This window comes from Octodon degus, unplaced genomic scaffold (assembly GCF_000260255.1).
Source record: "Octodon degus isolate 3935 unplaced genomic scaffold, OctDeg1.0 scaffold00003, whole genome shotgun sequence".
NCBI classification, from domain to species: domain Eukaryota; kingdom Metazoa; phylum Chordata; class Mammalia; order Rodentia; family Octodontidae; genus Octodon; species Octodon degus.
The window spans coordinates 28112672-28119276 of NW_004524579.1; positions in this window are offsets into that span (position 1 = coordinate 28112672).

Here is a 6605-nt window from a genome sequence, read left to right on the forward strand (position 1 = left end):
GTGCTTCCCAACTTCAACTTCTTGCCTTCCACTCTTGTACCCACTGTTAGGCCTTCAAATCTGCCCTCCACTGAGACCTATACACTGACTAATGTCAAATTTAAATGTTCCTAAACCCATAAACATCACTTGACACAACTGACGACTTCCTCTTGTCTATTTTGTGTGTCTTTGTTTAGTAGATATGATTCCAAAGTTACAGGAGAGTTGCAGGAATAGTACAAGGAACGTCCAAATGCCTTTACGTAGATGAACCAATTATTATATTTTACTCCTTTTGTTTCATCATTCATTTCTTCTCTCCCAGCTTCTCATTCGATCTGCATAAAAGTTTATCTTCTGAATGATATGAAAGAAGATTATGTGCCTGACATACACACCAAACAATTTCACAGCTGTCCATTTGCTGCCCTTCTTCTGGGAAAACTCCAGAGCTCCAGTGCTTATTTCTGCACCTCGTGCAGGCTTCTGCTCAAATGGCACATCAACAAGACTTTTTCTAACTCATCTTTAAAAACTGTAGCCCAAAGGAGAAGAGCTAGGAAACATGAATAAGTCAAGCAATACAGTTATATGTAGAAGACGGGCAAAGCAATGATCCTGAGAATCTTCAGAAGATTTTTTAATGTGGCAGTTAATTGGAAAGATTCTTACCCTGACTAACTATATATACTGATACCTGTGAACTAAGCTACTGCACTGCAGTTGGTAATTTGCAATAGTTTCATGCTTGGAGTGCCTGTCATTCTGGTCTTCTGAATATGGGCTGCTTGTCATGACATGCCAGTTACTGCTATGGTGTCTCTCGGATAGATGATTGTTCAAAAAGAAGGGGGTGGTAAATGAAGGCAAGAGACAGGAAAAGGAATGTTGTGGGACTGTCCTGCTTCAAGGTTGTATATGGTGAGATTTTTGGACTTATGTGTAAACATAAGAAGTATATAATTCTTTATGCCTATTTTAAAAATATATTCTAATTTTTAAATTTTTTTTATCATATTCTGTAGGGACTTAAAGTTCAACATATCAATACTTGATGAAAAATACCTCTTCCTTATTATGCCTAAGATGTTTGATACGCAGACAGATAGTGAGGTTAAGTTTAACAGCCTAAGTTGTATGGTAATAACAATAAGCTTGTCTTCTGGATGGTTAGCAACCTAAGTTTGCAGACCAAAATTAGAGAAAAAGGAGGGCTGCAAGGAAAGCCAACACTTTGGCCCTAGCCTTCCAAGGTCAATTAAGACTCAGGACATATGAGAACTTGTACTGTAACGTCATGTAACTCAGTAGTGTCCCAAATTTTCTGATCAAGGAGATTATGGAGCCAAAGAGGAAAGTGATCAGTGATGTAGAGTGTGCCTAAGGAGAGTCACATGGAGAGAAAACATTCTCTCAGGCTTTCACAGACAGCACATTGGCCAAGCAATGGCCATGACTCATCCACATGGCTGATACTGACAAAGGTTCTACAATCTGAGGTACAGGATCTCAAGATAAATCCTGAGGGGATTTGACTGACCTTATCAGACCCAAAAGCTACAACTCTTGTTACATAGGTCCTGCTTTACCTTGGTCTTAATCATCCAGCAGAAAAGTATAAAAACGAAATATAAGAAGTAAAGCCATGGTGTTATGTTGAGCTGTAGGGGACTCAGGTCAACAGTTTCTGACATTGCCAGTCAAGCGGAAGACTCAATTCTATTATGGGCTGAGTTTATACACCTATAATATTCAAATAACAGAACTTAACAAAAAAACTGTATACAGATGAATGTCCATTTTGTATCGGTGTATTCAAAGTGGTTAGGATAGATATATAGTTACATTCTCTTAATGAATAGAGTGATTTGTTCTAATGGTAATAGGATATCATGTCCACATCTTGTACAGCAGTTAACCACTAGGAAGAATGTATGCAATGTATTAATTATTGAAACTGTCCTACCAATTTGATTTGAAACTGTCTCACTGCTATTTGTTTATCAATAAAATTATGAGGGAAAAATAAATTTAAAAAAAGCTATAGCCCAACAAGCTATGCATGTTGGCCTTCTCTTGTGATTCAGCACTTTGGGAAGCTGAGGCATCATGATCAATGATCAAAAGTTCAAGCCCAGTCTGGGCAACTTAGCAACTTAAACTCAGCAAGACCCTCTCAGGAAAAAAAAAGACTACTTCATGCCCAGTGTGAAGACCCTGGGTTCAATGCCTAGGACCAGAAAAAAAAAATGTAGCCTGAACTTCCCAGCACCCTGAGTTCCTATTTTTTCTCTATAGACTTTAATCAATATGTGGTATTAGGTATTTTGTTTCTTGCCTCTCCCCAATAGAACATGAAATCCATAAAGACAAGAAGGCTTTTTACCTATTAAGAAAAAACAAACTATCAACTCAGTTTCCCTTACTATTCTCTCACAACACACTTCTGGCATCAAGTGTGTGTGTGGGGGGGGGGGGTCCTTCACCCCCAGGCAAGCTGTGAGTCTTCTATTAGAATTCTGACACTATCTACTTAGAGACAACTTCAGATCCCACAGCTGAGGGCTCAGTCTCCAAGCCTGCTCCCCCTTAGATGCCAATCATAAGCCCCAGATTATTTTACCTGTATATCTCCCCAACTGATTCTCAAACTGGGTTCCCACAACCTCCTCCTCAGGTTTGAGTAGGTCACTTGAATGACTTAAGGAGACAGATTTCCTGGTTTATTATGAAAGATATTACAAAGGCTAGAGATCAAAAGACACATAGGGTGAGTTCTGTGGGAAGGGGCATGGAGCTTCCGAGGCCCCTCTAGGTACCATCCTCCAGCATGTTCCATGTGCTCAGCTCTCCACAATCTCCCCAGACCTTGTCCTCTTGGGGTTTCTGGAGGCTTCATTACATAGACATAATTGATTTAATCACTGGGTGAGGGTTAAACTGAACTTGCAGCCCAATGCCTATCTCTTGGGATGGGAGGGTGAGACTGAACGTTCTGACATTCTAAACTTGCCTTGGTCTTTCCTCTCCCATCCTGAAGCTACTAGGTGCAGCAGCTACTGGTCAACTATTTAGCACAAAATATCCCTTTGAAGAGCCAAGTGATAAACAGGGCAGAAGGCCAAAGATGTATTTTCAATATCACATCTATTTCATTTGGTTTTTTTTTTTATGCCTGTCATCTAGAACAGTGTCCAGCTCATTATTTGCTGAAAGAATACATTCTTTATCTGGGAACTTACAAATAGCCTGTAGAAGACCTTGAAGCCCTCATAGTATACAAACCAGCCTCTTTCCGGCAGGGAAAGGGCCAGTCATCTTTATCAGATTTTCTAAAAGGGATTTTCTTCACCAAAGATATGTTAAGAATAACTAAAGAACACTTTTTAATCAAGATTTGGTGTTGTGAAATATAAGCCCCAACTGTACTCTAGGCTGACTTAGGTAGACCAACCAATACACGCCTTCCATGCCTGTTGAAGCAACAACACGGGACACGTCAGCAAGTAGTATGGCTCAGCACCTCGTTCTCTAAATATTTACTGCTCTGGTTTTTTATACTAAACATTATGACCTCAAATACCATCTGCTCTGTGTCTAAGGTAACTTTTCAACACAAATAATTTTGTTTCTCAAGATGGTCTAAAATTACACCCAAGTCACTGGGGATACAGCTTAGCGGCACAAGTGCCTGCCTAGCAAGCACAAGGTCCTGAGTACGATTTCTACTACCAAAAAGAAAAAAAAAATTACACTCAAGACACCACAGATGTAGCAATCATGACAACGTGCCTGTTCCATCTCTGACTGCTGGGAGACAACTGACTACCTGTCCAATTGTAGAGCTCTGAAATCCATCATCACATAGATGTCTCCTGCTGGCTGCAAGTTAGGGCAGCAGGGAACACACATAGCAGGCCCATTCTTGGGAGATGCCAGGGCCTCCAGAAAGATAATTTGAGCTCAAGACCTCTCCTATGTCCTTTCTGAGGTCAGAACTGTCCTTCAATCAATAAGATGGCTTATTATATAGCATTTCTTCCTGCTTTCCTTCCCTTTGAATCACACCTGTATCATGGTCTGAGGCCTCTTGCTGGCTCCCTTGCCACCGTCACAGCATTTCCCCTAATGCATTATGGGACAATTTAATCTTATCTGTCTGCTTCCTGAAAGCCCTGCATTACCAAAGCAGGTGATTCAGGATGGAGGTCCGTAGAATACAAACCCTGAAATTATGAGCTACTTGGTGAGGTAGACTTTCTGGATTTTCTGATAGTGCCCACCCCCACAGATATAACATCCCAACTGCAAAATAACCTAAGCCAATTTGGACACATCCCCTCATACAGTACTTAAGCTCAGTGATAGTACCAAAGAAATGTGAGGTGGCCTGAGGATTAGCTGTGCCCCACAACATTACTACTAGTTTTAATGAACCAAATTCTGCCGTATATGCATTCAGTCAGCAAAACTCAGGCTAATAAGCAGCAATGAAACTATTTATACTACTCTAGGTCTTAGTCTACTCAGGCTGCCATAACAAAATACTTCAGACTGAGTGGCTTAAACAAAGCAAATTATTTTCCTACAATTTTAGAGGCTGAAACTCAGGAAGAGGGTTTCTAGTGAGGGTACTCTTCCTGGCTTGTACAACAGTCTTCCTTATTCTTGGAGGATACATTCCAAGACCCTCAACCGATGCCTGAAATTGTAAATAGTACTGAAATACACACACCACACAAACACGTTTTGCCATATGAGCCCTGCATAATGGTCACACAGTACCACAAGTAATTTGTTCTTCCCTTCATGTTATTCATGTTTTATGTTTTGTCCTTCCTTTGTCTCACTATTCTTTTGCTTTAGGGGCCAAAATTATTAGGAAAAACAGTTACTTGAACCCAAGCATTATGATACCAAGACAGTTAACCTGACAATGCAGTGACTAACCTACAGACACACTAAACAAAGTGACCATTTGCATCACAAGGATGACGCGACTACCTTGAATGGGTTGCAATGTAAAGCTCATGAATTTTTTTAATTCTGGAATTTTCCATTTCGCCAGGCATGGTGGCATACATCTATAATCCCAGCACTTGGAGGCTGCAGGAGAAAGACTTCTTCAAGTTTGAGGTCAGCTAGGGATAAATAGTTAGTTTAAGGCCAGCCTGAATTACATAGTAAGACCCTGTCTCGGAAAAACAAAACCAAAACAAACATAATAAAATAAAACAGAATTTTCCATTTCTTATTTTTGCTATCTTGCTGCCTCAGCCTCTTGAGTAGCTGGAATTATAGTTGTGCACCACAGGCAACCAGCTCTTTGTGTTTTGTTTTTGTTTTTGAATTTCGGGGGATTGAATCCAGGGCCTCCTACACATTGGGCAAACCCTCTATCTACCATTGATTACTTCACCCACACAATTTCCCTATTCTCAACCACTCTATTCTCCATTCTCATTTGTCTCTCATATTGTTAGTTGATTGCTTCCTGATGCACCTCTGCCCAGCCTTAGTGTAAGGTCTGCGACACTTAAAAATCTTTCTCAACACCAAAAATAATATAAACAAAGCTGGAACTCGATACTTCAATATATAAGGCTTTGAAGAGCCCCCAAAGTAGACCAATTGGTGTTTTCTTTATGAAGTACACAGAGGGGCGGTGGGGAGAGACAGGGTTCCTGCATTGTTTTCTTCTAGTAGTATCAACAACTTGCCCCTAGGGCTGGGAGATAGCTCAGCAGTCTAACCACCTGCCTGGCAAAGGTAAGGACGGGGTTTGACCCCCAGAACTGCATGCCATGCAGGCCCCTCCCTGAGTGGGCTGTCAGTCACAAAACTGGGCGTGGTGGCGCACACCTGTACTTCCAGCTAATTGTGGAGGCTGAGGCCAAAGGATAACAAGATTGAGGGCAGCAATCCCAGCTACTCGGGAGGAGCTAGGCCGTCACTTGATATAACAGAAAGGGCTGGAGGCGGATGCAGCACCGTGATAGAGCACCCCTAACAACCTCCAATATCACCGAACAACCAAACAAAAACAAGACAACAGATCTAAAATAAAGTATTCAAAACTTCCCACTCCTATTGCTTCCAGGCCCCTTTTGTGTTTTGTGATCACTACCTGAGGTTTTCCTTTCAGGTCTGATTCCTAAAAGGCTCGGGCGAGTACAGCGCACTGAGCTTCAGATTTCCAGCAAACGGGACAGTCTAGCCTTTGGAAGAGGGCATGGAAATAGGGGCCGGAGTCATCAAGATAAGATGCATGGTCAAGCTGGTAACGAACTGGTTCAAACTTCTCTTAAGATACCACAACTTTAAACTTCCAGGTTCAGAATCTGAAAGGTGTGCCCCAAGCAAATATTTAAAAGTACACAAACACCTGCCTGAGGAAAACTGCAGGAAGACCATTTCTGACTGACAAATCTGACGCGGAGAGCAAAATACCTTCCAGCGACCTGGGAAGGAAGCCAGTGTCCGCAGGAACGTCCCCGGCCACCCCTCCCCTCCCCGGAGTCAGCGGGTGCCGGGAGGTGGGCGCCAGCGAGCGTGGGCCTCCCGCGCGTCCTAGAGCGGCCGCGCCCGCCGCAGCGCGCGGCGCACTTCCGCCTGCGCGCGCC